A 12,325-nucleotide genomic window follows, 5' to 3' on the forward strand; every position below is an offset into this window, starting at 1 on the left:
TCTGATAAGAAGCTAATATCCAAAATTTATAAATCTATAATAATAAAAGCATAATATGCTAATTAGACCTGACATCCTTCCAGATGACCTTCCAGATGAAGCCGGGCTGCGAGGAAGCCCAGGTCCTGGGTGCCTCTGGCAGCTGGAGGGAAGCTGGGTCCCGGGTGCCAGAGGAAGCGGTGCCAGCAGCCGGGGGAAGGAAGGCCTACTCTTGCACAAATTCCATGCATCGGGCCTCTAGTAACTTATAAAACTCAATACCAGAAAAACAAACAATCCAATTAAAAACTAAGCAAAATACATGAATAGACTCTTCTCCAAAGAGGACATACAGATGGCCAATAGACAATGAAAAGATGCTCAACATCACTAATCATCAGAGAAACACAAATTAAAACCACAATTAGATATTACCTCACACCTTTCAGAATGGCTATCATTAATAAATCAACAAATAATTGTTGGTGAGGTTGTGAAGAAAAGGGAACCCTTATGCACTGTTGGTGGGAATCCAGATTGATGCAGCCACTGTGGAAGCAGTATGGAGTTATCTCAAAAAATTAAAAATGAAGCTGCCTTATGACCCAGTGATTTGACTTCTCAGAATTTATACAAAGAAACCCAAACCACTAATTTGAAAGAATAAAAGAATATATGTATGCCTATGTTCATTGCAGTATTATTCACAACTAGAGGCCTGGTGTACGAAATTCGTGCACGGGTTGGGGCGCGGTCTCCTCAGTCTAACCTGCACCCTCTCCAATCCAGGAACCCTCGGGGGATGTGGAACTGCCGGTTTAGGCCCGATCAGTCAGACATACCTCTCACAATCCAGGACCACTGGCTCCTAACTGCTCACCTGCCTGCCTGACTGATCGCCCCTAACTACCCCCCACTTGCTGGCCTGGTTGCCCCCAACTGCCCCCCCTGTCAGCCTAGTTGCCCCCAACTGCACCCCCCGCTGGCCTAATCACCCCTAACTGCCCCCCCCCCCCCTGCCTGATGCTCAGTCGTTTGGTCGCCCCTCACTAACCACCCTGCCGGCCTAGTCTCCCCACGTAGGCTGTTCTGTCATCTGTTTGGTTGCGATGGTCACTTAGGCTTTTATTATTATAGATGGCCAAGATTTAGAAGCAGCCCAAGTGTCCATCAGTAGATAAGTAGATAAAAAAAGTTATAGTACATTTTACACAAGGAACTACTACTCTGCCTTAAAAAGGAAGAAAATTCTACCCTTTTGGACAGCTTGAATGGACCTGGAGAACATTATGCTAAGTGAAATAAGCTAGTCAGAGAAAGACAAGTACCATATGCTTTCACTCATATGTGGCATTTGATGAACAAGCAGAACCACCACGCATAATAGAGACAGACTCATAAATAGAGAGCAGGCAGATAGCTCTGGTGGGGCAGGGGAGTGTTTTTTGGGGGGAGTGGAAGGATTAAAGAAAAAACAGGGAGAGATCTCATGGACATGGGCAACAATGTAGTGACTGGGGTGGGAAGGGGTAGGTGGAAGAGGGGATAGAGGAGATAAATGGTGATTGAAATTTTTTTATATAAAAAATCCATTGCACATTTACACAATAGAACAATATGCACCTGCAAAAAAGAAGGATCTCTTACCTTTTGAGACAGCATACATGGATCTAAAGAGTATTATGCTAAGCAAACAAAGTCAGTCAGAGAAAGACAAATGCCATATAACCTCACTAACATTTGGAATCTAATGAACAAAATAAACTGATGAACAAAATAGAAAGAGAAGCATGGATACATGGGACTTAAGGGTGGCAGTGGGAGAGACTGTATAAAGAAGGTGGTGGGTTTAGTTAAAGAACATATATGCATACCCCATGGACACGGAAAATAGTGTGGTAAAGGCCAAGGGCGGTGGAGGTGGGGGTGGATGGACATTGGCAAAAGGGGGGGGTGAGGGACATCTGTAACAGTGTCAAAATTAAAAACTAAAAAAAAAAAATAAAATTAAACATTGTATTGTTTTAATAGATTTTGTTCACATTAAATGTATGTTGACCCCTCTGGATATTTTATATTTTTTACTTTTTAGGTAACCTGAAAGTTCTATCCTGTGAAAAATGATTATATAAAATCATTGTCAAATTACCATTTAAAAAAGATTTCATGGATACTTTCCTTGCAGATATTTGAAAATGTTTGAGTTTAATAAATTTTCATGATAACAGTATATCAATGGACCAATAGTATTGAAATATTGGTAAGCATCAGAATCAACTGAGAACTCCATTAGAAATGCATATATCTGAGTCCCCTAACTCCAGTTACATAAAAATTTCCAAGGGAAAGGCCTACACATCAATATTTTATGTAATATAGCTTCCATGTGATTCTGACACCCAACATAATTTGGAAGTCACTACTGTAGGAAATGTATTTATCCTGTATGGAATTTAGAACTATACTGAAACTTCAACTAGCTTGCCACTAATATTTTACAAACATCTAAAGTGTTTATAAGGTAAATTTTTTCATGATCATTCATGTACTTTCTTGATTTCTTTAAATTGTGTTGTTTCAGTAAGTGCACATAGGAAGACACAATGAATACCACTTTTGCTTGTATATTATTCCAGGAGAAGGTGGTAAATAATGTCAGCATCTTCATTTCTTTGTTTTTTCTTGCATCTACAGTGTCTGCCATGTGACCTTTGTAGCTTCTTTCAAAAAGGGTAGTGTATATGTCCCTGCCCTACTGATGCTGGGCTTGGCCATCTGATTTACTTTGGCAGATGGAATGTAGTCCAAATGTGATGACAGGCCAACTCACAAGAACAGAGATTTTGTGGTGTTCATTATGCAGCATCATAATGTCCAGAAGAGACCAACATATGTAACCTGGGATAGCATATTTGGGGGCTCATATTCACTACTTTAAACAAGAACCAAATAATCCCACTAAGACAACTATACAGTCATTTACTTAAACTTTTTTAAGTGCATTGATATTGGCAAATGTATTCATATAAAAAATGTTAGAGATTTTTACCATTTACAATAAGCCATCTTTACTATTTCTTTTTTATCCTGTATCTCTGGAAATTAGCATAGAATTGGGACAGGTTTAGCACTTAAATACATGTAGATTTATTATGTGAAATACAGAGTGATTGACTTGAGCAAATGAATTTGCCTTTGATTTATAGAGACCTGTAATGTTAATGAAAGATATTGGATATATCTATGTTTTCAATATATAAGTTTACACCATTCATAATAGTTATTTTTGTTATCATAAGTAATATGTAGTAAGACTACATGGATAAGTTTCTAATATTTTAACCTATTAACATTTTAATATATAACCTACTACTTCCAGAACAAGATAATAAATGTCATACATAAATTAAACCCATTTTCTAGCATACTAAGTATTGTATTAAGATTCATTCATTAACAATCATGGTAATACCACCTTTTTGCCATTTTGACAGTCAGTGAACAGCAAGTTCCAGGTGACTGGCATTTGAAGTTTATGTAACAGTATATTGAATATGATTACTTTTGTTAATGACCAACATAGACTTGAATGTAAATATCTCATAAAAACAAGATTTAGATAATTATGATTCAAGGCAAGTTGAATCCATAAACTTCACTAACAATTGTGTATTAATTTTTGTCGACCTTTGGATTTATTTGACTGTATTTGAATTTTTTACTATAGTAGTGACAAAGTTCAAATACTAAGTGGTAGACATTATAAAGACCATAGTAGAATACTATGTCCTTATTATATTTGTAGGAAAAATAAATGCATGTTGTATTGCACAATAAGTTGCTAAATTTTAATGACTCTTCATTTTTTATATTGTGAATCAAAGTATAATTATAAAGTTCATTAGGATGTGGTTCTCTTATACTTAAGTTTTGGAATTGTTCCATAATAACACCTTTATCATAAGCAAATTCCATTATGATTTTGACTTTTCTATTCACATATAATATCTCATTAATTATAATTTCTCTAGCCTTATTATATTTTTTGAGATGCTCTCCAAAGTAAGCTCCCCTTCCTTCCAGTCTTTTTTTTTTATTTTATATTCATACCTTTGGAAAAGGAACTGAATGTGCTATGGCTCTCTCTTCCCCCAAAACCTCTGCCTCACAATGAACCCTTTCCATGTGATCTGCATCCTGATACCACTTTTACCACCTTTCTCATTAGGGCCATCTATGAAACTCCAGGACACTCATCCAATTATTGTAATAATTTCATCTCATGGATCAAAATTTTCATGGTCAACTCACCCTCTACCATCATTTTTTAAATCTTAAAAATAAACATTAAAGACTCTTCTCAAATTCTGGTCTCACTGTTCATTAAATGTTTAAATTGCAATAATCTTTGTTGTTCTTTAGGCAACTAACAAGTAACTAATATTAAAATGTGTCTTTATCAGAAATGTCCTATTTCTTATATTTAAAATTCTAAAATAATTTCTCTCTCTACCTATGATGTCTTTATACTACACCCATTCTACTTAGTTTTACTCATAGTGACTCTTATTAGCTTTCCTGTTACCAATGCTAGTAGCCCCCGGTCTCATTGTGGCTTCCACTCAGACTTTACCCAGCCTAATCTCCATAGTCTTTCATGACATGATACACAGAGTCCTAGATATTTTAATCTTTTTCCTGTACCTCATATCTGTAAATTGCTAGAGTTCAGTGAGTCTACTACCTCTTACATTCAATATCAGTTTTATCATGCAAACACACACACACACATGCATACACACACACACACACACACCCCAAAACAAACAAACAAAAAAACCACCACAGTATTTTTTTCTGGAATTAGACAAATGTGATATAATGTCATCTAATCTCTCACCATGATTTTGAAAAATGTACTTGTTGCCTAGTGTTAAATCCCCATTTTCTTACTAGTTACCCCTAGTAGATAAGGGTAGTCCTCTCACCTCCATTTTTGTTACCTTATTAAATGTCACATGTTTCCCCAGGTCAACTGAGTAGCACCCCACTACTAAAGTAGAGCCCCAATAGGATGCCAGACTTGTGTGAGTCTCTTTCTGCACTTTCACCCTCACTCTCATTTTTCTACTCTGAGAATGTATTCTGCTTTATGGCTATTAATGCTATTTTATTGCCTCTAAGTTAATCAACCCCAACCTCCTCCAAGGCTTTGTTTTATTATAATTGTTAGAGATAATCTTAGACACTGCCAAAACTCATAAGGCAAAGTCTAGATACAAACATGAGAATACATATATTTCTAACACATATAACACAGGATGAGGTAACTAGAATAACACTCTCTTCTAAAGTTGAAGCCCTATAATCTGTAAGACAAACTCAGACTTTTAAAAAAATGTTTTTATTGATTTTAGGTAGAGAAAGAGAAGGGGAGAGATAGAAACATCAACAATAAAAGAGAACCATTGATTGGCTGCCTCCTACATGCCTCCTACTGGGGATCAAGCCCACAACCCCAGCATGGTGCCTGATTGGAATTGAACCATGACCTCTTGGTTCATGGGACAATGCTCAACCACTGAGTCAAACTGGCGGGTAGAGGCATGTTTTGTTTTTTTAATCATTGGTATCAATAGACACCGACAAATCAGAAAAAGGCAGAGATAGCTTTGCCTTTGGGACTTATTTTATAAAATGTTTGTTTGTAAATGTTAAATTCTGTTATCCCACTCCACACATGAGTCAGGGACCTTATGTGTCATGTGCATTATTGACTCAATAGTGAATGGCAGCCCTCAGACATAAAATATTGATGAAAGAATGAATGAGTGACATAGATGATATTGGCATTCCCTAGGTTATCTTCTTTGTTCCCCAGGCAGCTTCTAAATTTTATAGCCTCTCTCAAAACCCTAATCTCCCCAACTGAGAAAATGATAAAAACTAATATAAATTACTTCATGGTGCCTGTCTCCTTGCATGGACACATACATACTATTATTTACTCACTAAATGTGTCCTTGAAATATTGCCTCTAAACTCTATTGACACTGTTCCTCAATCTCCTAACCAATTAGCTACTGATAAAATAATTCAAAGGTCTTCTTTAGTTCTTCCTCATTTATTTTCTGAAGCCTTTGCTGCTGCTTATCAGCTTACTCTATTTCCGAGACTTGGGGTTCCTACATCTCTGCTATAACCGGTGGGTATTCTTCCTCTCAATTACAATTTAATAGTGGTCATTATACCTCAGGAATCTGTCCCTAAATTTACTCTCCATTTACAAGCTTTCTTCCATTATTTTGAGACCAGTAATGTCTGAGAAGAGGCATTACTGATTTGTAATCTTTACAGGGAGCTCACCCCAGAAGAAAGTGTGGTAATGGACTTTTCTCTAAACTCTGACTCACCTTCTGTATCTTTTTCCTCGGTTCAATACTCAGCTCAAATGCTAGCTCCATGAAGAATTTTCTGTACTTTGTACTTTATACAATCTCCTTATTTTGAATCAGATAGAGTCAATTTTTTCTAATCTAGACAGATCTTATTATCATTTTTACTAGAGTCCTGATGCATGAAATTCATGCAGGGGGCTTGGCCCTCACAGCCCCTCGCAGCCTCAGCCAGCCCTTGAAGCCCCAGTGTCATCTGGAAGGACATCCAGAAAGTTGTTTGGCTGTTTGGTCTAATTAGCATATTAGCTCTTTATTATTAAGATAAGCTTTTAAGGTTTAATTTATAAACATGCAGAAAAAATACTTATTTCACTGGGAAAACACTAAATGTGTTCATATTTTTTCATGGTTTTACTTCTACTTGGTGATAGTTATTATGTTTTAGGATCTATTTAAATATATTTTATAGATATTATTATGTTAATATGAAAATCAATATTAAATAAAAATTTTTCAACAAATTAAATTTTACATAATGAAACATGGATTTAGTAAATGTAGATACATCTATTTTCAACAATTATAAATATATAATTTTCAATATTGGTATAATTGTTTGACTTGAAGTTGAAATAACCTAAACTTTGTGTGAGCCCAGGATATTCACTACTATGAATTTTGGAATAGATCTAGTTGATCCTTAAAAAAGAGCAAAACTTTATTTTTAAATTAACCTAAATAATGAAATTGGATTATTTTTTGAAATTTTATTTTATTTTTTAATTTTTTTAAATATATTTTATTGAGTTTTTACAGAGAGGAAAGAAGAGATATAGAGAGTCAGAAACATCGATGAGAGAGAAACATCGATCAGCCTCCTCCTTGCACACACCCCACTGGGGATGTGCCCACAACCAAGGTACATGCCCTTGACCAGAATCGAACCTGGGACCTTTCAGTCCGAAGGCCGACACTCTATTCACTGAGCCAAACTTGTTTTGGCTGAAATTTGATTTTAGTAACTGCAACCTTATAACATTTCATTCACAAATGTTAACATCTAAAAAGTATGAGTAATACCATATAATTTCATATTCAAGTAAGAACAAATGCAAAAGACACAATGAGTTTTTTGGTTCACAGCTAATATGTTATGAAATTGAAGAATGAATGCAATCATAAGATAAATACATATTAATTAACCCAGCATATTTTACATACCTGAATGCCTTATTAAGACAGAAACATGCTAATTAAAAATATTTATGTGATAATCATGTACTGACACTCAAAAGTCTGTGTTTTAAATCTGATAAAAATATATAGTATGTGACTTAGATAAATATGGTAAATAATTTTTTCCTTTAAATTAATTTTAATTTTTTAGAGAAGCTTTAGGTTCACAGCAAAACTGAGCAGCAGGTGCATACTTCCCTGCCCCCCTCCCCCCACATACACTACAAATGTCTGTCTGCACCAGATGGCACATTGTTACAACTGATGAACATACATTGACATATCTTCACCTAAAGTCCATACTTTAAGTTAGGGTTCACTCTTGGTGTTGTATATCCTGTCTACTTGGACAATTGTATAATGCCATGTATATGCATTACAGTGTAATACAGAATAGTTTCACTGCTGTATTAAGTCCTGTGTGTTTTGCATATTTATCCACTCCTTCCCCTTAACCTCTGACAACCACTGGCATTTGTATTGTTTCCACAGTTCAGCCTTTTCTTGAACGTCATATAGTTGGAATCATACAGTATATAGACTTGCAGATTTCCCTCTTTCACTTAATACCATGCACTTAAGATTCCTTCATGGTTTTTCATGACTTAAATACTGATTCTTTAGTGCTGAATAGTATTATATTGTCTGAATACACCCAGTTTATATTTCTATTCACCTACTGAAGGACATATTGTTTGCTTCCAAGTTTTGGTAATTAATAATGAAGCTGCCGTAAACATGCATGTGCAAACTATTGAATGGACATAAGTTTTCAACTAATTTGAGCAATAAATGCCAATGTGACTAATGGGCCATGTGAAAAGAGAATGTGTATTTTGTAAAAAATTGCCAGACTGTTTTCCAAAGAGTACTATTTTGCAATGTACTATTTTGCATTTCTACCAGCATTGAATGAGAGTCCCTGTTGCTTCATTTCCTTACCAGCATTTGGTGGTGGCTATATTTTGTTCTGGCCATTCTAATAGCATGTAGTTGTGCCTCCTGTTTGTTTTAACTTTTGTTTTCCTGATGATGTATATGTGGATTATTCTTTCATAAGCCTATTTACCATATGTATAACTTTTTTGTTGTTGTTGTTGTTAATCCTCACCCAAGGATATTTTTCCATTGATTTTTAGAGCAAGTGGAAGAGAGAGGGAAAGACAGAGAGAAACATTGATGTGAGAGGAACACATTGATTGATTGCCTCTTACATGAGGAGGAGCCTATAACCAAGGTATGTTCCCTTGACCAGAATCAAACCCAGGACCATTTGGTCTGCAGGCCGAGGCTCTATCCACTAAACCAGACCAGCTAGGGCCCATGTGTATAACTTCTTTAGTGAAGTGTTCAGTAAAGTCCTTTGCCCATATCTAATTGGGTTCTAATCAGGTTGCTCAATTTCTTATTTTTCATTTGTAAAAGTTTTTTGTAAATTTTGGAAAACAGCCTATATTGGATATGCCATTTGCAAATATTTTCTACAGTGAGTATCTTTTGCAAAGCAGAACTTTTCATATTTAAGGAAGTCCAGTTTATCAATTATTTGTTGTGTATTATTTCTTTTGTTTTATCTAAAAGGTCATTGCCATGCCCAAGGTCATCTAGATTTTTCCTATTTTATTTTCTAGGAGTTTTATAGTGTTTTGTTTTACATTTATATTTGAAATATTTTGAGTTATATTTATGAAGGATACAAGAACTGTATCTAGATTCACTATTTGCATGAATGCCCAGTTATTCCAGTGTGATGTATTGAAAAGACTGTCTTTTCTAATTGTAACTGATTTTTCTCCTTTGTTAAAGATCCGTTATCAATATTTTATGTGCATCTATGTAAATCATTTTTAACATCTGGTATTTAACACTTCCTATCTTTTCTTGTAAATGGTACATTCCTGTCATGTCTAAAAATAGACATCTTTATTTTCCATATTACCATTCCTTTTAAAATAACATAATATTTTTTACTGATATTATTAGGTAAATATTAGATTTGTTGGTTCAGGCATGCTGTTTTTATAGCTTCATCATATTATATAGCAACTTGTGACAGCTTGGATATTTATCAGATCATGAAGAAAGCTCAAATATTACTAATGTTCTATTCACTTATGCAATTTTCTTAATGACTATGTTGGGCACTATTCTAAGTTCAATAATATCTTTAGAAACATTGTATATTCAGATAGATATATAAGTACATATATACATTTATGTAAGTGTGTGTGTGCGTGTGCGTGTGTGTGTGTATATACGTATATATATATATATATATATATATATATATATATATAATCTCCAAGATAATTCCTATAATGAAAATATGTGCATAATACATATTGGAGAAAAGATTAAGCCATTAACTATTTAGAGGAAAGAAGAGGACATATTTGAACCAGATCATTAAAAGACTATCTAGAGATGGCTGCTGCAAGAAAGGTAATATTCAGGAAATCACTAGTTCAATACTGATGTAATATAAAATGTGAAGATCTTTGACAGTAAATGTGTCTGGACAGGTAAGTGGGAACAATACTCTTAAAAGTCGGGAATGATTAAAAAATAATATTTTTATCAAAGGGCAAATAATATAAATTGGTCGTGCTATGATTATATTTATTTATTTTAAAAGATTATACTGAAAACAATGTGCAAAATGTGAAAGATTAAAATTCTGAGGCAGGATACTGATAAAGAGGTGCTATATTTCAATATTTCTCCTTTCTTTCTCCCTTTTTCTTTTTATTGCTTTATTTGTTCCTTTGTTAGTTCGGCTTTTCTGCCTCTATCTTACTTGTAATTATTGTTCCTGGCCCCTCACAATATGGCCTCTCCTCTAATCATCTGATGGTACAGCCCCTGCACTCATCTTTTCTGGTCACAAAATGGTCAGAGAGAGGCCAGGAAATCAGAAACTTGAACTATGGTAGTTCTTGTGGAAGACAGCACTAGTGTTTTTTGTATCATTTCTGTGTGTGAAACACTACCTGTTTTCATTATAAAAATGGATATAATGGAACCAATACATTCATTACAGAACACAATTTATATTTCATAGAGAACTACTGGTTATTCTATGATATAGCAAACCATGTAGGCATATAAAAATTGTACTAGCAACTCAGTGTGTTACTTTGAATAGTCTTGGGCTCTATATAACAATTCTATGGAAGATATAATTTTTTAAAGAAATGTTGGGTTAACTATAAGAATAATGATCAGAAAATCTTACCAAATTGCAAGTACACATAATTTGAATTTTTATAGTAGAGTTTAGATATTATAGTTAAAAGTTGTTAGCAAAAAATTCATCATTTTAAAATGCTTTCAGATAGATAATTTTATTATCAGACTAAATATTTCTAGCCACCAAACTATTTTGCCTATTGATAACATGAGGGCTTTTTTAAAGAAATATATGTGACATATAATAAATATCTCTGTATTTATGCTTTGTCAAATTCAAATTTTATGTAATTTGCCTCATACTTGAAAGTAAAACTGCTCCAAAGATATTTTGAGTATTTAAAAAAAAATGTATTTCCTTTCTCTATTAAACTATTTTGTTTTCCATGGCATGTTTTTGTTGAGACTTATGCTTCTCAGTTCCAGGATATTTTCCACATTGGGAAATAAAGTTACATCGCATTTCATGTTCTTTTACTCATATTTCTGTATTAGCAGGTTTCTAAAAATTAAGCTTGTTCAGACTGTGGATTTCTGCTGACACAAAATGGCACTGCTGCAGAAGCAGAGCTAAACTAAATAAAAATCTGCTTGCCTGTGCACTAACAGCATTTCCTATAAGCTTATCCATAAAGATAATTTCAGAAGAAAGTATAGAAGTAAAATTTTTATCACAATGAACTAATGACAAGATGTTCTCCTTTTGCGGATTATAAATACTCCCTAAGGTCAGAGCTGGGTTTAGCAAAATTTGAGGAAAAAATTCAGATGTTTCTGTTGTATTTCTCATCCTTAATGTCCTCTTTTCTTGCTACCTGGCCCCTTTTCTCCTGTGGATTTTATTTCTCTACCTGTACTCCCTTTGAACCAAGTTGTCCAGTTCTTTCCCACAAAAAGGGAACCAACTGATAAATCCTGACACCCTCCCTCCTTGTCACCTAGAATGATCCAAGCTCCAATTCTTCCACTCTGGGAGCTATATCTTAGTGTTATGTCTGATGGTGAGGAGTACCTAATGTGTTAGGGGAAGTTGGAGTGGACATACTGGAGGTTTTACTTCTAACGTGGGGTTTACAAAATCAAGGTTGAAGTGGCAGATCTTAGAAGGTTTCAGGAAATCAGTAATATCACAAATGCCACACAAAATTTAATGGAATTTTGCTGTAGATAATAACACTTACTCTACAGATAATGTCTGGGTTTTCTGATTTAATCTACAGAAAATTGTCGGCATGTACTTCAATCACATTTTTATGACATTCATAGTGATAAATTTTGCGTTGCTGTAAGAACTGATTTTCTGTGATTGGTTCTCCATCCAAATAAATTTTAATATCAGGAATAAATATTTTTATTTACATCTCGCCATCCTAACTGCAGTTTCTATTGTTGCAGTTTGGCATAAATGTGTAAAACTAAACAAACAAGCAAAATGTGTAACAGACCTGGCCAGTATTGCTCAGTGGTTGGGCATCAGCCTATGAACCAGGAGGTCATGGTTTGATTCCCAGTCAGGGCATATG

At 34.5% G+C, this 12,325-nt stretch overlaps 1 pseudogene; it reads right to left on the reverse strand.

Annotated features, from left to right (window-relative positions):
• The window catches only part of LOC103301854 (nuclear prelamin A recognition factor-like), a 90,824-nt pseudogene that overhangs the window by 51,535 nt on the left and 26,964 nt on the right, over positions 1-12,325 (reverse strand).

This window comes from Eptesicus fuscus, chromosome 2, assembly GCF_027574615.1.
Source record: "Eptesicus fuscus isolate TK198812 chromosome 2, DD_ASM_mEF_20220401, whole genome shotgun sequence".
NCBI lineage: Eukaryota > Metazoa > Chordata > Mammalia > Chiroptera > Vespertilionidae > Eptesicus > Eptesicus fuscus.